We start from the raw sequence: 27,493 nt of genomic DNA on the forward strand, positions 1-27,493 counted from the left end.
GTGCACAAGGCTGCAGCTGGTGGAGCAGGCAGTCCCATATTTGCATGCAGATAAACTGGGAGGAACAATTGGGGAGTGGGACGAACCACACAATCCAGGGTCCCCACTCAGGGAAATAAAGCCTCAAACCACTGATTGAAAATACCTGTGGGGGTTGAGGCAGTGGGAAAAACTCCCAGACTCACAGGAGAGTTCACTGGAGAGACCCACAGGGTCCTAGAATGTACACAATCCAACCCACCTGGAAATCAGCACCAGAAGGGCCCAATTTGCTTGCGGGAAGTGGGGGGAAGTGCATGAAAACTGCCAGAGAGCTGAGCAAGAGGCACTGTTCCCTCTCAGACCCCTCCCCCACATATAGCATCACAACCCAGCAACTGGGTTGCCCACCCACCCCCCCACACCCCGTGAACACCTAAGGCTCCGCCCCTCACTATGTAACAGGTATGTCAAGACAAAAAAAAAGTGGCCCAAATGAAAGAACAGATCAAAGCTCCAGAAAAAAATACAACTAAGCAATGAAGAGGTAGCCAACCTATCAGATGCACAGTTCAAAACACTGGTAATCAGGATGCTCACAGAATTGGTTGAGTTTGATTGCAAATTAGATGAAAAAATGAGGGCTACACTAAGTGAAATAAAGGAAAATGTACAGGGAACTAATAGTGATGGGAAGGAAACTGGGACTCAAATCAATGGTGTGGACCAGAAGGAAGAAAGAAGCATCCAATCAAAAAAGAATGAAGAAACAAGAATCCAAAAAAGTGAGGAGAGGCTTAGGAACCTCCAGGACATCTTTAAACATTCCAACATCCAAATTATAGGGGTACCAGAAGGGGAAGAGGAAGAGTGACAAAGTGGAAATTTTATTTGAACAAATAATGAAGGAGAACTTCCCCAATCTGGCAAAGGAAATAGACTTCCAGGAAGTCCAGGAAGCTCAGAGAGTCCCAAAGAAGAGGGACCCAAGGAGGAACACACCAAGGCACATCAGAATTACATCACCCAAGATTAAAATTAAGGAGAGGATCCTAGAAGCAGCAAGAGATAAGGAAACAGTTACCTACAAAGAAGTTCCCATCAGACTGTCAGCTGATCTCTCAAAAGAGACCTCACAGGCAAGAAGGGGCTGGAAAGAAGTATTCCAACTCATGAAAGGCAAGGACCTACATCCAAGATTACTCTATCCAGCAAAGCTCTCATTTAGAATGGAAGGGCAGATAAAGTTCTTCTCAGATAAGGTCAAGTTAAAGGAGTTCATCATCACCAAGCCCTTATTCTATGAAATGTTAAAGGGACTTATCTAAGAAAAAGAAGATCAAAAATACCAACGGTAAAATGACAACAAACTCAAAACTATCAACAATACGACCTAAAAAAATAAAAATAAAAAGCAAAGACAAACTAAGCAAACCACTAGAACAGGAAGAGATTCACTGAAATAGAGATCACATGGAGGGTTATCAGTGGGGAGGGGGAGGAGGAGGAGGAGGAGAGCAGAGGAAAAGGTACAGAGAATAAGTAGCATAGATGGTAGGTAGAAAATAGATGGGGGGGTGGTAAGAATAGAATGGGAAATGTAGAAGCTAAAGAACTTATATGTATGACACATGGACATCAACTAAAGGTGGGGAATGTGAGTGGGAGGGAGTGTGCAGGGTGGAGGGGAGTGAAGGGGGGAAATTGAGACAACTGTAATAGCATAATAAATAAAATATATTTTAAAAAAGAATCTAGATAGCTTAGAATAAAAGGTATGTAGTGGCTGCTGCTGTTACAGAACCCCACCAATGCGGTTCTGGAACAACTGTGGGGTTTGATTGCCCACTGCCAAGAAGCATGACTCCCAAGGCAAGAGTTTAGTGAAAAAGGAAAGTGGTTGTATATTTAAAGGTTATACAGATTTAAAATAATAGCAGATTTCTGCTGTTAAGTCCTGCTCCCTTCAAAAATACCCCAGAAGAAATAGTCCAGCCTCCCTCTGCCAATCCAGGTCAGTTTCAGAATATGACACTCACAGGTGCTATAGACAGAAGTCTGCAGCTCAGCATTCCCAGTCAGTTCAGCTCCAAGCATTTCTCACATCTCTGGGTGGCCAGGCAGGTCCCTGCAGCTCCATCAGCTCTGTCATTGTCTTTTCCAGGCAGATCTCCCAGGCAGACAGATCTCATGGCTGCCTTCTCTGCAGACCTCTCTGCAGACCTCCTCTTACCTTGTGGCTCTCCCTCTTCTGACCTTCAGCCCACCCTAATTTAAATTCTTGGCTCTGAACTTTCTATGTGACCTTATATCTAGCTCTTCCTATGGTGTGTTAGTGTTTGCCATTTTTTGTCAGCTCCCCAGTGTCTTTGACCCTCTTCCGGGTTCCATCTTTAGTCAGGACAAGAGTTCCAAGTGATACACAGACATCCAGTGAGGGCATCTGTCCCCCATGGCTATGTCCTGTGTCACTGCACATTCTCCATCTCAAACACAATTCTGTAGCTTCCCAGAAAAAACATGGCTAGTAATCTTACCTTTGTTGTGTAGTGTGTCCTAAATGTTGTATTTTCTGCTCTGTGGGCACCCCTTTTGCCCACTTCCTGCCCTGATAATAAGGGTTCCCCCACAACTATTGGGGGACCTCATAATAGTATCCCCACTACAGTATCACGTTTAAAGAAAAATAAGTTAAATATTTCAATGACATAATGAATTCCTCCCTTAGAAGGAGGACATTGTGAGGAAAACAATTTAAAAAATTCTTTTGCTATACTGATATTGAGCATTTATCTTATGTAGGAGAAAGAACCCAGTTACCTGGTACCCAAAATACATGTATGTGAATTTTCTTCTGTTTTAAAATTTTTTCCTCAATACTTCCATTGTTGAACCTTGCCCTTGGCCTGATGTAGCATAAAGTTTCTAATTTCTTCAGTAACAAATACAGGAATGTCTTTTGTTGCAATCAGACCATGAGTCTTCTGAGTTAGCAGGCAACTGCATTTAAAAGTTCTTAGGCATGCAACATCCAAAACTGAAGTCTGAGCGGCAGTTTTAGAGCTTCAGCAAGGCAGAATTTTTAGGAACTACTCAACCTAAAACCTAAGTGAAGCATATAAAAACTCAGTTATTTCTATTATTTTCAACTGGTAAATAATGGCAACATTCCTGGTAAGGGTAGGTAAGTTGTGTTACTCCAGATCTAAAATATCCCAGCTTCTTAAAGTAGGATCCTAAAGAGGAGAAACACACAAGTTTGTGGTCTCTAAAATTCTTTTTTTCCTATATTTTAAAAAGAAGAAACAGTAGCTTTAGTTGTACACCACTGGTTGAAGGGGGTTTCATCCAAATGACAAACTCTACCCCTTGTCTACCCCTAGTGGGATAGGAACAAACTTCCATGTCCTGTAGCACGTGGCATCTGACTGTGGAGTGAAGAGTAGGCTGGCACAGAGCCCTGACCCCTGGAATTCAGACTAAATGGTGTTTTGCTGCATGCCATTGTGTGCCAATGTTTCCATACTGGGGGCACTGGTTTGGTGTCCACAGCCCCTGTGAGAAGTCACGCCCACCTCAAAAACCTCAGGAATAGCTTTTTGAAAACAATGGAAGTTATAGTATATTAAATCTTTTTGCTCAAAACTTCCTTCCCTAAGAGTGCAGACAAGAGACAAAAATCTAGTCACTTCCTTTAAATAAATGTCAGTTGTATTATTCAGCTTGATAATTGCCATAAATTCTTTGCCATAAGCACTTCCACTGCCATTTTCATTTAACCCATACATTACAAGACACATTAGTTACAACATTAATCATGTCACAGCAAAGTTCATAAAATTGCCTATCCATAGTAGAACCATCTGTTGCAATGTAGATTTTGCTGACAATTTCGAAAAGTTTTTCCAATGCCTAAATTTAATATAAAAAATGTAGTAGTTGTAGAGGTTGCCAAGCTTGGCAGTTGTAGAATGAGTTTCTTCTGTACCACTTTACTAAAGGCTTCAAATATTGAATGGTCATAGATATGAGTACTAGTCAAATAAAAGTGAAGGTGGAATGTTTCTATCTCAGCACCTGCACGGTCATCATTGGCCCTTTGATGGATGTCCCCCTGTGTTTCTATTTTGTGATCTTCAGACAGACTATCATGGATACAGAGAGTGTTTTGATGGTACTAGATGGAAGGCAGGTATGGGGGAATGGGTGAAGAGGTGGGGGGATTAAGAAGTACAACTAAGTAGTTACAGAATAACCACAGGGATGTAAATTACAGTATAGGAAATGGAATAGCCAAAGAACTTACATGCATGGTGTAAGTTCTTTGAACAACATAAGATAATGAACAATGGTGTGGGGACTGCCTGAGGAAGTGAGGGGGGCAGTGCCGGGTGGAGAGGGGCAAAAGGGAAAAACTGGGACAACTGTAATAGCATAATCAATAAAATATAATTTAAAAACCTATATTCCAGTTTAGGTTTTCATTCACATTGTACCATTATTAAATATAGTTTTCTCTGACAAAAGCCATCAAAATTCATGTCTGGGTTAACTTTGTAGGCTTTAGAAATGGTAATGTGAAGTTTTGTTAAAGCCCTCATGTAGTCACCCTGTGCATCAATGAGGTCTTCCAGGAGGTATTCAGCCATGTAATATTGAAAAATGGAGACATGTATTGAACAAGATACAAGGTATAGAAACATTATACATAGGACAATGATGCCTCAGTCCTCTTCAAAGTAGGCACTTTGAGACCTCACACAGTTCTCCCAATCACCTTCATCTCCCCATCATATTTTCCTGAATCTCATCGATGGTCTGAAATCTCTTCCCTTTCAAAGGTGATTTTAGTTTTGGGAAAAGCCAGAAGTCACTGGGTGCCAAATAAGGTCTATAGGGGGCTGAGTCACCTGAGAGATTCAACGTTTTGCCAGAAAACTCTGGACAACACGTGCTGCATGAGCTGTGCATTGTTGTGATGAAGTTGCCAATCACCAGTTGCCCATATCTGCAGCCTTCTGAATCACCTGAATATTTTCTGTGGAGGAACATTCAAGCTGAATGCAGATCCATTACTCTACTCACTCAGTCATTTTGAATTCCGCGGCCATGCAGTACACATGCTCACTCAAGGGCGTCTACCACCCCTGCTGACTAGTACGGTGAATTCATTATTGGTCACGCATGCACGGCAGTCCACTCCCCTTGGCAGCCAGGTTACACTGATGTCTCACAAATCATTCTCATTATATTGACAATGGCTGGACTTTTTCCAGACAGACCTTGTATGTCAATGCTCCTGTTCCCCCGAAGATCATCTCATAGTCAAAAGTTGGGTCAAAAAAGTCCATTTGCCCAGGGGAAGTCTGTATTTGGAAATTCACAAAGGAGGTATTGGAAATGTCATCGCTATAAATCTTGTTGGGTGACATTAAAAAAAGTTTGTTTAATTCTTGTTTATTCTGTTACAGTTGTCCCAATTTTCCCCCCTTTGCCTCCTCTGCCCAGCCATCCCTTGCTCCTACGTCAGTCCTCACATCTGTTGATCATGTTCATGGGTCATGTACACATGTTCTTTAATTCTTTCCCCTTTTTCCACCATTCTCCTCCCTTTCCCCTCCTCTCTGGCAGTTGTCAGAGTGTTCCATGTTTCCATGTCTCTGGTTTTGTTTTGTTTGTTAGTTTATTTTCTTCATTAGATCCTCTTAAGAAATCATATGGTATTTGTCACTGACTGGCTCATTTACCTTAGCATAATATTCTCCAGTTCCATCTATGCTGTTGCAAAAGGTAGAAATTCATTCTTCTTTCTTTCTGCTGCATAGTATTCTATTGTGTAAATGTACCGCAGTTTTTAAATCCATTCATCTACTGATGGGCACTTAGGTTGCTTCCAGCACTTGGCTATGGTAAATTGCACTGCTATGAACATAGGGGTGCAAAAGATCTTTTGAATTGGTGTTTCAGGATTCCTAGGTTACATTCCCAGCAGTGGAATTGCCGGGTCAAAAGGCAGTTCCATTTTTAGATTATTGAGGAAATTCCATACTGTTTTCCACAGTGGCTTCACCAGTCTGTATTCCCACCAACAGTGCAGTAGGGATCCCTTTTCTCCACATCCTTGCCAGAGTTTCATTAAATGTCAGTTGGGTGACATTTAATGACACACCACTTTATAGAAGGAGGACTTTGCATTGCTCCGAGCCCCTTGAGCACAATCCTCGTCGCCAGCCCCCCACACCCCCAATTGCCCACCACAGCCTCCCCCAGTCCCCATCCCAACCATGCCTCCTACATCCTTTTCCTCCTCCACCCGGCAGCTATAGCAAAAGTCCTTTGCGAATGAGTCACGCTTCACGGACTGGTGCTAGAGCCCCACCCCCCTCTACCTGACAGGCCAGGACAGCCAGACTGCCCCTCACCAGGTAACCATGCCGCTACCTCCACCCCCCGCCCCACCCACAACTGCCACGGCCTTATTGCTCGTAATTTGTACTTAAACTGGTTAGTTTAGTTTAGTTTGTATTTATTTTCTTCTTTTTAAAGCTATATTTTCTTGATTATGCTATTACAGTTGTCCCATTTTTTCCTCCACTTTATTCCCCTTTGTCCTGTATGCATCCTACCACACCCATCTCCTCCTCCTCTTAGTTGATGTCCATGTGTCATACATATAAGTTCTTTAGCTTCTACATTTCCCATTCTATTCTTACCACCCCCCCATCTATTTTCTACCTACCATCTATGCTACTTATTCTCTGTACCTTTTCCTCTGCTCTCCTCCTCCTCCTCCTCCCCCCCTCCCCCACTGATAACCCTCCATGTGATCTCTATTTCAGTGAATCTCTTCCTGTTCTAGTGGTTTGCTTAGTTTGTCTTTGCTTTTTATTTTTATTTTTTTAGGTCGTATTGTTGATAGTTTTGAGTTTGTTGTCATTTTACCGTTGGTATTTTTGATCTTCTTTTTTCTTAGATAAGTCCCTTTAACATTTCATAGAATAAGGGCTTGGTGATGATGAACTCCTTTAACTTGACCTTATCTGAGAAGAACTTTATCTGCCCTTCCATTCTAAATGAGAGCTTTGCTGGATAGAGTAATCTTGGATGTAGGTCCTTGCCTTTCATGAGTTGGAATACTTCTTTCCAGCCCCTTCTTGCCTGTGAGGTCTCTTTTGAGAGATCAGCTGACAGTCTGATGGGAACTTCTTTGTAGGTAACTGTCTCCTTATCTCTTGCTGCTTCTAGGATCCTCTCCTTAATTTTAATCTTGGGTGATGTAATTCTGATGTGCCTTGGTGTGTTCCTCCTTGGGTCCCTCTTCTTTGGGACTCTCTGAGCTTCCTGGACTTCCTGGAAGTCTATTTCCTTTGCCAGATTGGGGAAGTTCTCTTTCATTATTTGTTCAAATAAAATTTCCACTTTGTCACTCTTCCTCTTCCCCTTCTGGTACCCCTATAATTTGGATGTTGGAATGTTTAAAGATGTCCTGGAGGTTCCTAAGCCTCTCCTCACTTTTTTGGATTCTTGTTTCTTCATTCTTTTTTGATTGGATGCTTCTTTCTTCCTTCTGGTCCACACCATTGATTTGAGTCCCAGTTTCCTTCCCATCACTATTAGTTCCCTGTACATTTTCCTTTATTTCACTTAGTGTAGCCCTCATTTTTTCATCTAATTTGCAATCAAACTCAACCAATTCTGTGAGCATCCTGATTACCAGTGTTTTGAACTGTGCATCTGATAGGTTGGCTACCTCTTCATTGCTTAGTTGTATTTTTTCTGGAGCTTTGATCTGTTCTTTCATTTGGGCCACTTTTTTTTTGTCTTGACATACCTGTTACATAGTGAGGGGCGGAGCCTTAGGTGTTCACGGGGTGTGGGGGGGTGGGTGGGCAACCCAGTTGCTGGGTTGTGATGCTATATGTGGGGGAGGGGTCTGAGAGGGAACAGTGCCTCTTGCTCAGCTCTCTGGCAGTTTTCATGCACTTCCCCCCACTTCCCGCAAGCAAATTGGGCCCTTCTGGCGTTGATTTCTGTGTGGGTGGTTTTATGTACATTCTAGGACCCTGTGGGTCTCTCCAGTGAACTCTCCTGTGAGGCTGAGAGTTTCTCCTGGCACCTCAACTCCCACAGGTATTTTCAATCAGTGGTTTGAGGTTTTATTTCCCTAAGCTGGGACCCTGGGTTGCATGGTCTGTCTCACTCCCCAGTTTTGCCTTTTTATCTGTGAGCGAATGTGGGACCGCCCAGTCCACCAGCCACCTTGTGCACCGTGCCCCATTCCACACTCCACCGCCTCACTGGGTCTGCCAGCCACAGTTTTGTCAGGAGCCCTCTGTGCCCTGGCTGCCCGACTCTGCCCCTACCAGTCTGGATGGATATGTCTTCTTTAACTCCTTGGTTGTCGGACATCCACACAGTTCAATTTTTCTGTCAGTTCTGATTGTTTTTTATTTTTAAATTGTTGTTGTTCTTTTGGTTGTATGAGGAGGCACAGTGTGTCTACCTATTGCCTCCATCTTGGCAGGAAGTCTATCTAGATTCTTTAAATACTGCTGTTTTGTTGACCATGAGTGACCCTGAAACTGGAAAAGCCAGCATTCATTCTGCTTGTCACCTACCAGACCCAATAAGCAGAGGCAGGGACTGAATCTTTATGGGCGCTTTATTCAAATGGTCATCAATCTGAAAAGATGGTGGGTTTGTACCATAATAGACTGTCTTACATTCCATTTAAACCAACCCTTTTTATAAGGAGAAGGATAGTATTGGTTGAGGGTTTAGAATTCACGGAAAAAGTTAGTCAGGTAAAAGGTACAGCATTCTTTCCTCTGTGTCCTGGATTGTGGGCATCTCACCCTGGGGTACAATGGCTCAGATGCCATTCTGATTGCTTGAGACCTCCTGGAGCAAAAAAGGTAGAACTGCTTGCTTATGGTTTCTGGGAGTCCAGGTAGGTCATACCTTCAGTTCCTGAAACAATAGCTTTTTACATGCATTGATTATTAAGCTTATTAGCTACTACCTGAAACTAGAACTTTTCCAAAATTTGTGTCCCTAGCATAAATATTGACTATTTGATATTTGGCCAATTAACAAGTCTGAGTTTAAAAAATTAATTAAGCTTGCCCTGGCTGGTGTAGCTCAGTGGATTGAGCATGGGCCTGTGTACCAAAGGGTTGCTGGTTCAATTCCCAGTCAGGGCACATGCCTGGGTTGCAGGTCAGGTCCCCAGTTGGGGACACATGAGAGGCAGCCACACATTGATGTTCCTCTCCCTCTCTTCCTCCTTCCCTTCCCATCTCTCTAAATAAGTAAAAAATAAATCTTGAAAAATTAATTAGGCTTGTTGGGAAGATCTTATTCAGGTGAATAAGAATTTTGTTATGTCCACCATGGAAGTTATTGCATACCTTCCTATACCTATACCTATATTGAAGCTTGGTAACATTCCTGTTTATTTTTCGAGAATCCACCTGTAAACCAAATTAAATCAACATTTTCAAGGAGTTTTCTCTAAATCATTCCTAGTAGATGGTGGTCAGGTCAATTTGATTTTCATAAGACATATAGAGGGTGAGCCATTAATAAAAATTTTGAATTGAACTGTGACAATATCCAGTCAAACCCAGGAATCCTCTAAGCTGCTTTCCTATTATTGGTAGAAGGAAAGATAGGCTTCCTTCGAGTCTTTCAAGACTAATTACTAGCCTGTCTTTACATACTGGATAACAAAAGTATCTTACCTGAGGTAAATTGAATCAGAGATTGTCCTTTGATATTCTATTGTGTTCTTTTGGGAATCTAGTAATTTCTTAGAGTATAAACTAAATTATCAACATGTTGGATTAGAGTGGAATCTCTAGGAAATTTAACATCATTTAAATCAGCTTTTTGTATCTAAGACAATAGGTGGGACTTTGCTGTGTATACCTGGGGCATTTCTGTCCAAGTAAATTTGTAATCTTCCCAGGTGAAAGCAAAGAGGTATAAAAATAGAACATTATTTATTATTATTTATTATTAATAATTTTGGCAAAGATTCCCATGTAACTTCAAACATCTCAAATAGACCTAATTAGGCCCTCTTCGCGCACTGGGCAGAGCATCAGCCTCATAACCAAATAGGCCTAATTAATTTTTAAAAATTCCTTCTATAAGGAGAGAGAACAAAGACTTGAGGTAAGCCAGGGTCATTGGAATTAGTCATTTCTCGGTTAAAAAGTCCTTAAAATTTAAACTTTGGAAAGGTTTGTCAAACTTAATAAAAAGAACATAACATAAAACTTTTTGTGAACCTGGGTAAAAAAAAACACATTTTATGGTAATAACTTTAAAAGACATCAATCAAACGAACCAGTTTTAATATTAAATACTTTGTCTAAACCATAGGATCCTGCTTAATTTATATAAGTATTTAATTTCTTTAGGCCAATAAAATATTACACCCTAGTAATGCCATCTGGAGGCAGAAAAAATGCACTACACAGACAAACACATATTACATAAAAACCATGCACATAATCTGAATTACTGATTTTTGTAGAGAAGGTAAGGGCAATGTTAGTCACATCAGTTTATAAACTTAAAACTTTCACAAACTTCTACAACCTTTACAACCTTTTGCAAAACTTTTACAATTTTCATATTTTGACACACTTTCTTATCCATTCAAAATAAACATCTTTAGAACTCACTTTTTTCCTTTTCCCTCAAAAGTATTTCCATCTCATTCCTTCTATTACCAAAATAATGCAATTTCTTTCCAACTTAATTTGAATTTTTAACTTTTTAAAACTTCAATTTCCAATGATAACCAAAAGCAAGCAGCCAGTATTCCCTAGATTGACTTTTTTCATAACCTGTAGAAACATAAGTTCCTCTCTCCGAAAATTCTCACTTTCAAGAAGCACACCTCTAACAAAGAGATTTATTAACAAGACACTCATTAACAGCTGCAAATCCATTCCAAAGCCTTTGTGCAACAAAAGCCAAAAGCAGATGAACCCAAAACTTGTCTAGCAATTATTGTTTTAGCATTTCAAAATATCTAGATATTAAATAACTTTAATCAAAATTCACTAATTTAGAAAGAAATATCTAAAATAAATTAAATTGCTTTGATCAGATATGGCTAAGGTTTTTTCAAATCTTTTGATAAGATTTACCTTCTGGCCCCAGCTGGTGCAGCTCAGTGGATTGAGTGCCAGACTGAGAACGAAGTGTCACAGGTTTGATTCCTAGTCAGGGCACATGCCTGTGTTTCAGGCCAGGGCCCCAGTATGGGACATGCCAGAGGCAACCACACATTGATGTTTCTCTTCATTGTTACAGGGTGCAGCCAAGAGTGGGGGACCCCAAATGGGCATTTGAAATAGGGTCCAGAACTCAAGGTGTCCAGGAGATTTTAAGATGTCTCCACCTCTTCCCCCACAGGTGTGAGTTGGGGGAAGGGGCACACAGAGCAAGAACATGCAGGGCAGCTTTGCAGCTAATCCATGGCGTGGTCATTTAACATACCTATAGCCTTTGGCTGGTCCCTTAGATATGCTAAATAGCTATGGTCATGCTCTAGGCCAGGTGGATGGAAAGGGACCTCCCCCCTCCAAGATGTGACTGGGGGCAGGTCCCCTGAGTTACAGCGCCTGCGGGGAGCTCAGAGAAGATTGGCTCCATGGCATAGAGTCACACCTGCCCAGACCTACGATGGCAACTAGAAAAGCTGGAAAAGACAGCAGATTGAGGGTAAGTGTGGCCGAGTGTAGGAGGAGTCGGAAATGGGGCTGCAGAGGAAGATTGGCATGGGGATTTAAACCCAGACACGGCAGCCATTGAAGGGAGAAGCACTCGGTTTTGGCTGAGTGGGGGAGAAGCACGCAATTTTGGCTGAGTGGGGACTCCCGTGGCCCTGGGAGAGAGGACCACGTGTCTTTGCCAGAGCAGGGACCCCCGCAGCTTTAGAAGGGGGAACCATCACCTGGTTTTAGCAGAGATCCTGGCGACACAGCTGAGGGTGCCAGGAACCCAGAGAGGTCTCCCAGTCAAGATGGAGTACTAACTGGGAAGAACCAGAGCACTGCCTGAGCCATGGACTTCTATTTCCTTTCCTGAAATATGTTACTCTGGACTGGGCAAAGGGGGAAGGAAGGACTGTGTCTGTCTGTGGGTGTTTTAAGAGATTTTAGGATTTTTTGATGAAGACATTGAGTCACTACTTTAAGTTTGTATAGCATTAAATAAACATTTCCTTTCCTTTTCATGAATCTCTGGCATTAAGAGATGTCTTTCCTCTGGCAGCAGACATAACGGACCTGGGGGCTTCTTTCAGTAATAGTATATCATCCCAAGGCCCCCCCCCCCGCCCGGTTTTGTTCTGTAACAAGGGCCCCAGTATGGGGCATGCCAGAGGCAACCACACATTGATGTTTCTCTTCCTCTCTTCCTCTCTTTCTCCCTCTCTAAAAATAATGAAATAAAGTATTTTAAAAAAAGATGTATCTTCTGAAAAATTTGCATTTTAAGAGGTGATCCAGATAAGAGTCTTGGAGGCCAGGTATTTGCATTTCAAAGACAGACTTTGGTTTCAGAGTTGTAGAGGGGAAGAATAGGGTGTTGGCATATATTCGCTTCTTTAGGTGGCATTTATTAGGTGAAAGGACAAAGCCACCGCCATTTGCTATAATGGCACCATTTGCTGAGCAGGCCTATGACATTGTTAAACATGACTGCCATTTTTACTCTTCTGAGCTCATCCCTAGGACTGGAAATTACTGAAAGCAAGAACAGAACTAAGCACTCCCTACAGTCACAGGCAAAAGGTAAGATTGGAACAAACAGCCTGGTTGGTGTGGCTCAATGGCTTGAGTGCCAGCCTGTGAACCAAAGGGTTGCCAGTTGGATTCCCAGTCAGGGCACATGCCTGGGTTGCAGGCCAGGTCCCCAGTAGGGGGTGTGCAAGAGGCAACCCCACACTGATGTTTCTCTCCCTCTCTTTCTCCTTCCTTTTCCCTCCCTAAAAATAAATAAATAAAATATTTATTTTATTTTTAAAGAACTAAATAAATTGTTTAAACAAAGAATTGTAACAAAGAGCAGCCTCGGGTTACAATGCCCCAACACCCCAGGGACCACACAACAGCAAACCCCTCACCCTTTTTTAATCCAATTATAATCTCATAAAAGCTCAAAACCCCCACCCCTCAATGCTGGTGCATCTCTCTATATCATTCCCTTCTCCCTTCTTGAAGAGTGAATACAAACTTTATTCCCTACACTTTCCTCTGTTGGTGAATTCTTTCACAGCCCACATCAAAGGACCACCTTAACATTAGCCTTCTTTAGTTCAGAAACAATCTTTAAAATTTCTTATTAACTTTAAAAAAACAAATTTTATCTGTGCTCTTCCTAGAAGCTTTTGATTTCCAAATCAATATATGCTTCCCATTCATTCAGTTTAGTTTTAGAGCTGGCATTTTCTAATTTTGCATTAAAAAATTAATTTAGGCACCAAAAGAAAACTGCATTTTGGCCATTTTAAGTTCATATCATTTTCAGTTAAATCTTCCCATTTCTGTAAAGTACTTGAAAGTCAATGCTTCCTACTAGAAGTATTAACAGAGCTGGGATCTTGGAGTTTCCAGTCTCAGAGGCACAGTTTCCCAACTTAATTTTAGTTTTATTTTGGGATCTATAGAATCTACGCTTCAGACTCTCAGAAAGCAATTCCAACTGAAAAAACAAAGTTTAAAAACAGCCACTCATTTTTTCCTCCAGTCCTGCCATAGCCTGGTTTCTGTCAACCCTTAATTAACCTTAGTCCTACTTTGAGGATTTAAAAAGACAGCTCAAATAAATTCAGGGCCTCATACTTTAAAACAGGGAAGTCCGAAATTCCAATTGAAACTCACCCAAGTTCACCCTTTGCAAAATGAGGTGTCAGTGAGGCACAATGGGCCCCTGCTTGTACCTAGCATGAGCATGGGTCAGTAAGATGGTTCTGGGTGGGCCTCTTTGGAATCCTGTTGCAAGTAAATGTCAACATAAAAAATATTCAAACCTGTAGAGGATTTTTGTGAGTTTATTTGAGCCAAATTGACAATAATTGCCAGGAAAAAACCCTCAGAGTTGAGATAATGCTCCAAAGAATGGCAGTTTTGCACTTTATTTTATACATTACAATCAAAAGAAGAGGTGTAAGTGGACTACCTGAAATCCACTGGTGATTAGGGAGGTGGCAGGGAGCAAAGTGGGGAAAACTTTGGGACTGGGTAAAAAGTAAAATGATAGACACATCTTTTATACAGGTGGGTACAGGATAGTAACAGTCAACAATTAACATGATAACAATAACAATGAGGGGGTCTATGGTCCCCCACTGGTGAGGTACCTGTGCTTTGAGGGGTCCAGAAAAATGAAAATTGACATTCCAAAGGTATGTTGTTATAGATGCAAAAAGACAACAGACAGAGTCACTTAAGGTAAAGATTGACCTTTGTTAGTAAAAGAACCCTGGCTGGTGTGGCTCAGTGGATTGAGCACTGACCTACGAAACAAAGGGTCACTAGTTCATTTCCCAGTCAGGGCACGTGCCTGAGTTGTAGGCCAGATTCCCAGTAGGGGGTGCACAAGAGGCAACTACACATTGATGTTTCTCTCCCTTTCTTTCTCCCTCCTTTCCCCTCTCTAAAAATAAATAAATATAGTGGCCTAGGACATGGCTACCCACCATGACTTGCTTTTAGTTAGAAGTTTTTAACTTCAGATCATCCTGTGTGGTTACTTTAAGTCTCTGAGATTGTAACACCACCATGTAGGCCTCCTCAGAGCTTCTCAGGTTTAGTATGTGGCCATTTTTCTTCCACAATCTCTTCCTCTGGCTGTTCCTAAGTTATATATTCTCTACAATAAACTGGTGAGCTACTATGTAAAATATTTCTGAGATCTGTGAACCACTCTAACAAATTAATCAAACCTGAGGAGGGAGTTGTGGAAACCTCTGATCTTATCTATAGCCAGTCAGACTTGCAGTTGGCACCCTGAGTTGAAGGGGTAGTTGAAACCCTTGATTTGCAGTTGGTCAGTCAGAAACAGGTAGTAACCTGGGCTTATAGTGGCATCTGAAGGGTGGGGGATAAGAGGTGTTCTTGTGGGACTGAGCCCTTAAACTGCAAGAATTGGACACCATTTCCAGGTAGTGTCAGAATTGAGTTGAATTGTAAGATACCCAAAGAGTGTCACAAAATTACTTGTTAGGGATACCCCCCAAACACACATGATGCAATTGTCCAGGAACAAAAGACAAATCTCTTACTACTTTACTGTTAAAAAAAAAATTAAACCTAGTAAATTAATCTGGCAGCATCCCATTTAGCAACTAGAAGGGTGCTGCTGCGATTGTATGTCTGCAATATAGCCTTTTCCTATGAGCCAGCCCAGCAATTGCTTGGCTAGCTGCCTGCTGAGTGGCCTAGTACCAAGGAAGACAAGAGTCACACAAGATAACTATTCTTTCAGAGATTTCTCCAGTTTGCTATTTCTATAGTTTGCTATTCACTCAGCTTTTACTGAATGCAGGTTCACTCAAAGTAGAACATCAAAATACATGAATATCCTCCTCACACTCTAACAGTCTAGGAGACTTATAACATACACACAGCACAATCAACGGGGGATAATGAACCTGAGTCCCAGAGTCACAGTCTGTAACTCCAGGAGACAGCATGGTGGCCAAAGGAGTTGTTAGTGTCTTGCAAGGAAGGATCCCCAGAGCCAGGTTGGCAGCAGGGCAGATGAAGTCCTCAGTCCACAGGGCAGAGCCTCCAGTGGCTGATGCCAAAGAAAAACAGTGTGGTGTGGGGCAGCACTCTGGTGTATGGAGCTCAGCTGTCACAGCAGCGGTCTGGAGCCTGCCTCAGTTATAGTCTTAAGTGTGTAAGTGTGGTGTGCTCCACCCTTCTGGGTCCTTCAATAAGTGTCTTGGCATCCCTGATGGCAAGTGGGGAATTTCCCCAGAAGCTTTTCCCCAAGCAGGTGGTCCTGCTCTGCAGACATGCCTATTCAGATCACATCTTACTTGTGTCTCCTTGCCAGATGTGTCTAGTGTGATTTAAGTAGTGTCCCTCTTGAACCAAAGTGTCATGGCTGATTGGCAGCCATCTTGGTTGAAATGAGTGACTCCACTTTGTTTTACATACTTTATGCTATCTTGGCCAAACCAATGCCATTTTATTGGTCCTGCTCCTCACAGGTGCTCCAAGGAATTGTACAAAATGGGAGGATTTTGTAGGAAAAAGGGTGAAGCAAGGCAGATATTATCAAAAGCAAAGAAATTGCTTTGGGGCTAGAACATCTCTTCTTTGGGGGATGAGGAGGGGAAGGGTTTTTATTATGTACATTGCTTCTTCTTTCTATAGGAGATGAATAGGGCCTATGTGACAGATTACCTTACTCAAGCTTGACCAGAAAAATTCCTGGCTGGTTAATTAAGATTACATTTCGGAAGAGATTAAAACTGCAGTTAGATCAAGTGTTGAATCTAGGTTTAGTATGGGTATTTACGGCAGTGATGATATTTTGGGCCTTGGGTTTTTTTCTTTAATAATTCTAAGGACTGCAAAACCTTTTGTTTTCATTTGATATATTAAGTCTGTTGATGTAAGAAATGTCCAAAGCTGTAAAGAATTTTTAGGAGTTTATTTGAGCCTAACTGATTACAGTTAATGGGTAGCAAAATCTCAATGAACTGAGAGAATGCTCCAGAAAATTTACCACTTATTTTATACATCACACTCAAAGGGGAAGACATAAAGGGGTTACATGGAATCCATTGGTCGTAGATTAGGGAGGCAGAAAAAATCAAGTTGGGAAAGTCTCTGAAACAGGATAAAAAGTGAAATAGATTGACACTTAAGTCTTTTAGGTTGGTGGATACAAGATGGTTAACAACACTGGGAAACAAGATAATAATGACTGGTTTCATGGTCTCTGCTCTGGTGGGGAATTGTGCCCTGAGGGGTCTGGAAAAAAGGAAATTACCCTGACATTCCTGAGGTGTTATGGCAGATACAAAAAGACAATAGACAGGCTCAGTTAAAATAAAGATTGATTTTTGTCTGGGAAAATACCAGCCTCGCACGGTAGGACCGACCATGACTTGATTTTAGTTAGAAAGTTTTAATTTCAGACCATTCAGACATTCTATGTGGTTTGATTTAGGTTTTTCAGCTTGTACAGCCCACCATGCAGGGCTCCCTTGACCTTGTCAACTTTAGTATGTGGCCCCTTTTTTATCCACAAGTCTAACTTTGCTCATTTTCATGGGCCCACAATAATTTAAGGAGTACCAGCAGAACAAAAAACAACTTTGGGCTCTGCAATTAAGAAGTCATACAGATAATGCAAATTAATTTGTTCATGGACTCAAAATGCAAAATTTTAAGTCTGGCAGAGGACTTGTGGACCCTTTGTATCTATGAAACCTAATTTGAGAAACACTGCTTTTATAAGTGATTTTCTTTCACAGCTTCTCTTCTTCCATTCACATCTCCCAGTAAGTTTTGTGAGGATTATTCCATATTCAGATAAGTAATTAATAAAAATCTTTAGCAGAACCCAACTTTTCACCTATGAAAAATTAACAAAATATTTCAATAAAAATTGTTAAAATTTGATCAAGTAAATTTAGTGGAATTTTATATAGCCAGACCTTCAGTTTATGGAAAAATGTACATTGTATGGACCTGATGGGCAAGGAATTGAATTAGTCACACTTCTCAGTTCATGAAACAGTGTTATCATTGGTGCATGTAAATCACCTTTTTTTTTCTGTTCATTTTTATTGAATTTATTGGAATGATATTGGCTAATAAAAGTATATAAGTTTCAGGTGTGCACTTCTATAATACATCACCTCTATATTGTATTGTGTGTTCAACACGCAAGGTAAAGTCTCCTTCTATCACCACTTATCACCTTTTACCTTCTTCTACATCCCCCCCACTCCCTTTATATCTTTATTATATTTGTTCTCCATCATCCACCATCTCTATTCCCACTTTTATTTTATTTTAAGTGCAGTATCTTCATTTTTAAAAAATATTTTATTTATTTACTTTCAGAGAGATTGGAAGGAAGGGAGAGAGGCAGAGAAATATCAATGTGTAAGAGATAATCAGATCTGTTGCCTCTTGCTCACCCCCAGTTGGGGATCTGGCCACAACCCAGGCATGTGCCCTGATGGGAATCAAACCAGCGACCTCTAGGCTTGCAGACTGGTGTTCAGTCCACTGAGTGACACCAGCCAGGGCTCTATTCCCACTTTATTCTTCCACATAGGTACACATGATCATGTGTTATATAGAGATCTTGGTGATATGACTATATATCACATTTGTAAAATATAAAATGTTATTTTCTATGTATCTTCTGTGTCAAATATACATAACTGATATTGTTATAAATTTAATTCTATGCCCTGGCTGGTATGGCTCGGTGGATTGAGCACCAGCCTGCAAACCAAGAGGTCACCAGTTTGATTCTCCGTCAGGGCACATGACTGGGTTGCAGGCCAGGTCCCTAGTTGAGGGCATGCAAGAGGCAACCGAATCTCTCACACATTGATATATCTCTCCCTCCCTTTCTCCCTTCCTTCCCCTCTTTCTAAAAATAAACAAATAAAATTTAAACATCTTAAAAAATTTTAATTCTATTTTTAAAATTTTTTGCTTAGCACTTTCTAGATCTAATCATGTTGATATAAATATAAATAAATATAAATGTAAACCTTATGAATCTGTGTGAGCTACTTTTGAGGATATAATACCACTAATGGGTTGCTGTGTCATAGGGAATACAAACACTTAATTTCATCAAGTACTGCCAGATTGCTTCTAGAGGGATGTAATAGCTTATACTCCATCAACAAGGTTTCCATGCCCTAATGTCCTCATTAACAGTTGATAATATCTGATTTCCTAATTTTGGTCAATATGATGGGTTATATCAAAGTTGGTCATAGTTGTTTTAATTTCCTCTGATTGCAGATGAATTTGATCATCTCTTCATATACTGTTAAGCCTTTTAGATTTTTCCCTTCTGTGAATTACCTACTTATATTTTTTCCAAACTTCTAGTTTTGCTTACTGTTTTGTAGAAGTTTTTGGTAAAATCTTGATATTAATTTCTTTTAAAGATATTATTTAACCAATGAATGCATAAATAAATGGAACAACAAATTGATGTCTCTCTCTTTCTCTCTAAAAAAGAGTTTAATAAATAAAAATATATTTTTAGAAAGATTTTACTCATTTATTTTTAGAGAGAGGGGAAGGGAGGGAGAAGAAGGAGAGAAACATCAATGTGTGAGAGATACATCAATTGGTTGCCTCTGACACACATGTAACTGGGGTTGTGGCCTGCACCCCAGGCATGTGCCCTGACTGGGAATCAAACCAGTGAATGACCTTTCCATTTGCAGGCTGGCACTCAATCCACTGGGCCACACCAGCCAGGGCACTGATATTAATTTCATGTTGAAATTGTATTGCAAATATCTTGTATCAGGCACCAGATAGAGTTGATTGCAAATATATTTTGTCTTCCATTTGATATGATAGTCTGCTATAGGTGTCCCTGTTGAACAGAAATATTTACTCTTCTTGTAGTTAAAACCATTAATTGTTTGCTTTATGGTTGTGCCACATAAATATTCTGCTTGATGTGATCCGAAGCTCACAAAGATATTCTCCAACATTTTCATTGTTAGCCTTATCATTTATTTTTTTCACATTTTCTCTATATATTGGAACAATTTTCTCAACTACATACATTCTCCGCTGATATAAATTTCCTCATTATCAAGTATCAACTTTCCACATATACATGGATCTATTTCTACATTACTTATTCTCTTCCAGTATTTGTTTTAACCAGGTTCCCTCCTCATTTCAAAGTTGACTTAGCTGTTTGTTGGTCTTTATTCCACCATATAAATATTAAAATAAGTGTCAACCTCCTCAAAAAATTCTCCTGAAGTTTTATAGTGGTAGCAATAAAAATTGAAGTTCTAAAATTATTTGGGGAGAACTAACTTCTCACAATGTTGCATTGGCAGTCCAATAAATGTGTTATATCTTTCCATTTGTATTGATCTTCCTTCATTGTCTCCATAAAGCTATTGTGCAGTCATTTTAAGGTTAAGTCTTAGATACTTTATAGCAGGGTTTGCAATCTTTTTCATGCATGTGGTGATAACAGGCATCTTGGTACTATTCCCAATCTAAAGGGGATATATCTAAAGTTGCTCCAATCCATGTGTTTGCTGTAGACTACTGATTTGTAGTCACTATCAGGTAAGACAGTTTTCCTTTACTCTGATTATTTTTATTATAAAAAGGGATCACATTTTTCTGCATATATTAACATGCTATTTCTTTTTTCCTTTTGTCCATTATGTGTGATTACATTGATAGATTGGCTCACCATGATTGAACTCATTGTCATTGAGTTTTTGAGACAAACTACTTGATCCAATTTTTAATAAATTGTTAGGTTTATTTAGCTAAATTCACATCTACATTTAAACTGAAATGAGTCTAATTTTGCTTTTCTTATTCTCTTATTCCCCTCTCTGATTTCGGTGTAAAGGTTATATTATTCATAAATGAGTGCATGCTAAGGTATTATCTTTGCAGCTGTTAATGGCTTTAGGAAGTTGAATGAGATTAGGAATCCATCACAAAGTTGTTAGCTGCAATCACTTTGTTCCTGCTATTGTTACTGAGTAGAGCAGGCCCTTTCATGTGGTGCCCTGGTATAAGACTCAACAGTTAATGCTGGAAGGAGCAGATCTTTACTTACAACATTCCAGCCTTCGGGCTACTCAAAGCACCTCAGCTCAGAGTCCTCCTTTCCCATGAGACCCAGCACTTCCCATGCTCCCCACCAGGCTATGAGCCAGAAACCCCCAAAATAGTAGTTCCCCATTTCCTTATCATAAGCCAGCTGTGCAAAGAGTTCACCAGTCCCTCTGGAAGGTACCAAAGTCACCATCCTGATGCAGCAGCTCTCTCCTTCAGGATCTGGGATACATGTCCATCAGCTTCCATTTAATAGCCCAGAAAATCATGTTCCATGTTACTCTGGATCATAGTGAAACTCAGGGAAGTCACAGGTCTTAAAGTCCAGGTAAGATTCAGGAGTAGCAGATCAGGAGCTTGCAAGGAAGTCCTTTGCAACTCTGGAGTTAGCTAGAGCAAACATATCACAGCAGCAGTGCATGACCTAATCCCTTACCACAGCCTATATGGCAGAAACCCTCCTTCTTTCTAAGTGTGTGAGAGAGAGCTCCACACAGCTGTCACATCTTGCTTTTCCTCTCTGTTCGTTACAGAACAAACAAGGGGGGCCTGGGATGATATACTATTATTGAAAAAAAGCCCCCAGGTCCGTCATGTCTGCCGCCCGAGGAAAGACATCTCTTAATGCCAGAGATTCATGAAAAGGAAAGGAAATGTTTATTTAATGCTATACAAACTTAAAGTAGTGACCTAATGTCTTTATCAAAAATCCTAAAGTCCCTTAAAAGACCCACAAACAGACACAGTCCTTCCTTCCTTCCCCCTTTGCCCAGTCCAGAGTACCATATCTCAGGAAAGGAAATAGAAGTCCATGGCTCAGGCAGTGCTCTGGTTCTTCCCAGTTAGTACTCCATCTCGACTGGGAGACCTCCCTGGGTTCCTGGCACCCTCCGCTGAGTCGCCAGGATCTCTGCTAAAACCAGGTGGTGGTTCCCCCTTCTAAAGCTGTGGGGATCCCCACTCTGGCAAAGGCACGTGGTCCTCTCTCCCAGGGCCACGGGAGTCCCCATTCAACCCAAACTGCGTGCTTCTCCCCCTGCGCAATGGCTGCAAGTATGGGGGGCGGGGGGGTCGCCATTCTGCCAAAGCCAAGTGGCGGTTCTCTGCTTAAGCCGCATGGTGATTCTCTCAGGGTTGCGGGAGTCTCCACTCTGTCAAGGCCACGTGGTTCTCCCCCTGCAATGGCTGTGATCCTCTCTGCACTTCCACAGCTGCATGGTTCTCTCCCTCCAATCGCTGCTGCATCTGGATTTAAATCCCCGTGCCAATCTTCCTCTGCAGCCCCATTTCCGACTCCTCCCACACTCGGCACACTTGCCCTCAATCTGCTGTCTTCTCCAGCTTTTCTGGTTGCTATCATGGGTCTGGGCAGGTGTGACCCCATGTCATGGAGCCAATCTTCTCCAAGCTCCCATGCAGGTGCGTAGAGGGGAGGTCCCTTTCCATCCCCCTGGCCTTGAGCATGGCCATAGCTATTTAGCATATCTAAGTGATCAGCCAAAGGCTATAGGTATGTTAAATGACCACGCCATGGATTAGCTGCAAAGCTGCCCTGCATGTTCTTGCTCTGTGTGCCCCTTCCCCCAACTCACACCTGTGGGGGAAGAGGTGGAGACATCTTAAAATCTCCTGGACACCTTGAGTTCTGGACCCCATTTAAATGCCCATTTGGGGTCCCCCCTCTTGGCTGCACCCTGTAACACTTTCTCACTGCTATTCCCCACAGGGCCAAGAGCCCCTACTCCTTTCCAAACTGCTTGGCCAAGACCTTGAATGGCTGCCATGCCCAGTTTAAATCCTGCCCCAGGGCTTCTGGCACAACCCCATTTCCAACTCCTCTCACAGCTGGCTACATCAGTTAGCCCTCCCGTATCTTCTGCCTTTTTCCAGCTGCCATTGTCACGCTGGAAAAGAGTCTCCCATGACATAGGGAAACCTCCTTCCTGCTCTCTCACAGGTGCAGCAACTAAAGGACTGCCTCCTAACTACATCCCAGGTTAAAGTCACATCCATCTCCCTGGCTCCCAGTGGCTGCCACAGCTTTTTAACATTATTATGAAGCTAGCCAAGTTGCCATAGTTATGCAAAACAACTCTCAATGGCTGTACTTTCTTCTCCTTCCCCCAAGCCAGGTTTAAGGGGAATATCCTCTATATTCCCTGTTAAACTACTACCTGCAGTATCAAAGTTACAATGCTTCGGTACCACATCTCTCCTTGTGTTACAGGGTGCAGCCAAGAGAGGGGACCCCAAATAGGCATTTGAAATGGGGTTCAGAACTCAAGGTGTCCAGGAGATTTTAGGATGTTCTAACCCCACCCCCAGGGTGTGGGTTGGGGGAAGGGACAAATGGAGCAGGGCCATTTAGAGCTGTTTTGCATAGCAACAGCCTTGCAGCTACCCTCTGGTGTGGTCATTTAACATATCTATAGCCTTTGGCTGGTCGCTTAGATATGTTAAATAGCTGTGGCCATGCTCTGAGCCAGGGGAAAGGAAGTAACTTCCCCACCAAGATGTAACTGGGGGGCAGGTCCCCCGAGTTACAGTGCCTATGTGGGAGCTTGGAGAAGATTGGCTCCATGACATGGGGTGACACCTACCCAGACTCATGATGGCAGCCCAGTAGAGCTGGAAGGATATGAGTTCTGGCATGTGAGGCCGAGTGTAGGAGGAGTCGAAAATGGGGCTGCAGATGAACACGGGCGTGGCGATTTAAACTGAGAAGCGGCAGCCATTGGAGGGAGAACCATGCAGCCTGGACAGAGTGGGACTCCCCCTTTCCGCAGCCCTGAGAGGGAGAACCACGCGGCCTTGACAGAGTGGGGACTCCCGCAGCCCTGAGAGAGAGAACCATGTGGCTCTGGCAGAGTGGGGACCCCCTCAGCTTTAGAAGGGGGAACCACCACCTGGTTTTAGCAGAGATCCCGGCGACTCAGCGGAGGGTGCCAGGAACCCAGGGAGGTCTCCCAGTCGAGATGGAGTACTAACTGGGAAGAACCAGAGGACTGCCTGAGCCATGGACTTCTATTTCCTTTCCTGAGATACGGTACTCTGGACTGGGCAAAGGGGGGAAGGAAGGAAGGACTGTGTCTGTTTGTGGGTCTTTTAAGGGACTTTAGAATTTTTTTGATAAAGACATTAGGTCACTACTTTAAGTTTGTATAGCATTAAATAAACATTTCCTTTCCTTTTCATGAATCTCTGGCATTAAGAGATGTCTTTCCTCGGGCGGCAGACATGACGGACCTGGGGGCTTTTTTTTCAATAATAGTGTATCGTCCCAGGCCCCCCTTGTTTGTTCTGTAACACTTGGGGTAGTTTTGTCACAAAAACCTTCCATCCTTCTATGCATACCCTTTATAAAGGCACTTCATCATTCCTTCCATCAATAGGCAAAGACTGTTTCTCCACCTTTAATCTGGTCTTGTGGTCTTGTAAATTGCTTTCACAAACACAAATGTGACTTAAGTGACATTGTGTGACTTCTGGGCTATTTTTAAACTTTTTTTAGAAATTGAGTTTATTGGGGCTAATACTAGTTCCTAAGTTTTTGCTTTCTCCCTCTTCGAATGCTGCTCTGGAATGTGATCATCACGTAAAGACACCTTGGAGAAGAGAACTAAGTTGCCTAGCCATGTGTTAGCACCAGCAGCAAAACATATGCATGAAGTGCTGAACACAGCACCTGGGTGAGACTGAGAAAAATGAGGAAAGGAACTGAAACAGAACCACCCTGGGTTCTATTCCTCTGGGTTCTATTGCCCACTGCTGAAGAAAACCATGACTTCCAATGCCAGAGTCTTATGAAAAGGGAAGGAACTATTTATTTAAGTTATACAGGTTTAGAATAATGACTGAATTCTGCCATTAAATCCCACTTCCTTTAGAAATAAACAAGCAAAAAAACACCCATAATCACACAGTCCTGCATTCCCTTGCCAAACCAGGCCAGTCATGGGTATCGTCCCTCAGGAAAAGAAACAGAAGTCTATAACTTAGCTAGGCAGATCCCCATCTGTATTTTGGCTTCTTCCAGTCATCCGTGCTTGGCTAGTTTTCTGCTCTTATTCCAAAATTTCATGGCACTTCCTCAGAGTGCGCCAGTGGAGGTCTTTCTGCATCCTTTTAAACCATGTGGCCAAGACCTCCGCATGGTTGCTATATCCTGCTCTTAAGCCACATGGCAGAGAGAGCATAGCTGCCCCACACTTGGGTTTAAATTCAGGCATGGGTCTTCCTCTGTAACCCATTTCCGACTTCTTGCACAGAGTTACACCTGGTAGTACTCTGGTTTCTCCTGCCTTCCTCAGCTGCCATATTTGGTCCCGGCAGTCTTGGTCCCAGGATGTGGAAACTGTCTCCAAGCTACTGGCACAGGTGCAGTACCCAGGGGACCACCTCCTGGCTGCAGCAAGGGTTAGAGTCACACCTATCTCCTAGGCTCCAGTGTACACAGTCATTAGCATTACTGAAATGCTGGCCAAGTTCTTTAGATATGCAAAATAACTTTCAATGGCCGTGCTCCACTTCCCCTTCCCCCAGCCAGGTTAGTGGCAGTTTTCAAAATTTGGGAGACCTCTGTTCCACACCCATTTCAGAACTGCCCAAACAACCCTCAGAACCACAAGAAAAAAACAAATAATTGCTCTAAGTCTCTAATTTGGGGTGGGGGATGGAAAGTTTATTATGCAGCAATAGACAACTGATCCAATCCCCTTTTATCTTTGTTCTAAACTCAAATCTCAAAAATATAGCTGATTAGGGAAAACTTAATTACATCCAAAATCACAGCTGCAATAAAATCCATGAAATGTTTTTAGCTTTCCAACCTCTGCTGCCCTGGAAGAGTGTCGGAGTACATCATAAACATGACAAAATTGTTAATAACAAATATTTTTTTAAAATTCTTGCTTTTTTAGACAATATACTGGGGGTCAATACATGGATCTCCTACTACCTATGACGAGGGCTGGCCAGAGGGCTCCTGGCCAGAAGGAATGTGTATTGTTTGGGAATGGGAATGCATTGTAACTCCCTCCTTATCTTCTTTTGAGAGCAGATTCTTGTCCTGTGACTGCTTCTTGACCTTTTCCTGCTACACATACACACTGATGAAATGTAGCTCCAGGCCACACACAGGTTTTTGCAAACTAGACCCACGCTGCCTTTGTCTGGGATCCTGTATAATGAGCCTCTCAGACTGGAGGTGAGGTCTCCTCACGCAGACCCACTGCTATCAGTAAACTCCCCTGTAATGTGAGTAGTAAATGGCATGCCCACATCTGTTAGCTCTCCAGGTGGTTTTTTTTCAGAATATCATGAACACTTAAGCAGCTCCCTGGTTTGGAGCTCCTGTGCTACAACTGGCATCATGAACAGGATATTCTGGAAAATACCCTTGTGGGGTAGACTACATGTGATAGTGTATCAGGTGGAGGAGGCCAGGGGGTAATCCTGGAAATGGTAGGGGTAATCCCAGGGTGGTGCACCGGTATTGAAGGAATGCCCCCACCTCTCCCCTGGGCCTTTGCAGAGGGCCTGCAGAGAGGAAAAGGAGGAAGCAGCTGAAGCAAAATATGGCAGATTCATTTCCACTCTTTCATTCAACCCTTTGTGAACAAGTAACACATTTTCCTCTTGAGTCCAGAGCTGCTTCAGAGATTGCCATTGTTAATTTGTTCTTGTTGCTTTGTAGGTATAATTTGTAATGTTTCCCTGGAAGCTTTTAGAGCTTTGTGTTTGATGTTCTTAAATTGCACTATAATCTCTCTATGGTTATATTTTTCTTATCTATACAATTAGCGCTCCACAAGCTTTTTGAATCTATAGTCTTTTATCTTTCCTTAAAGCTGAGGAATTCACAACCATTATTTGTACAAGTATTTCCTGTCCTCTATTTTTTTTCCTCTCCATTTGCGACTATTGTAATGACAGCTGTCACTTCTAGCCTCCTTGAGTCTTTATCTTTTCTGATGTTTTTCTGGGACTGTTACTCAACCCTATCCTTGGGCTCATTAATGTGTTCTTACTTTTTAGCCATAATGCTTTCAGTTTAGCTGTTGATTTTTTTATTTCAATTATTTAGTTTTCAATAACAATGCCATTCGACTCATTCTTAAGACTGCAGTTACTAATACCCTTTCATCTCTTTATAGTATTTACAACTTATAATTCTAAAAAAATTAATTAAATGTAAAAAATAAAAGCTTGAAAGGTATGCAAGGACATACAATATCTATTTATGATAAAAATTTAGCAAACTAGGAATGAAAGAGTACTTTCTCAAAATGATCTAAAGGGTATCTACAATGATAAAACTTCAGCAAACAGTATACCGAGCTGACCGTTACATCTCAAAGTCAGCTTGTTTATCCAGTACCATGTTATCTTAATTTTTATAAGCAACTACTACACTGTCTTGATTTCTAGAATTTCTTAATAAATCATGATGTTAGTCTATTGAAATGTCTTTGCTATTCTTAGCCCTTTTCTCTAACATATACATTTTAGTCAGTTAAGCAAGTCCCTTGAAAGTGTTTTAAAAATTAGAACTACAATAACTCTATGACCAAGTTAGAGAATTTATATCTTTATAACATGAAATTTCCCTAACCTCAAACACAGGATATCTCTCCCTTTATTCAAATACTTTTTTTATGTCC

General features: G+C 41.7%; 1 pseudogene; it reads right to left on the reverse strand.

Moving 5' to 3' along the window:
• Positions 1 to 3,458: 3,458 nt before the first annotated feature.
• On the reverse strand, positions 3,459 to 5,414 carry LOC123815567 (annotated as a pseudogene).
• Between the last annotated feature and the right edge of the window lie 22,079 nt (positions 5,415 to 27,493).

Source organism: Phyllostomus hastatus, unplaced genomic scaffold, assembly GCF_019186645.2.
Source record: "Phyllostomus hastatus isolate PE091 unplaced genomic scaffold, TTU_PhHast_1.1 phas_contig_195, whole genome shotgun sequence".
Lineage (NCBI taxonomy): Eukaryota > Metazoa > Chordata > Mammalia > Chiroptera > Phyllostomidae > Phyllostomus > Phyllostomus hastatus.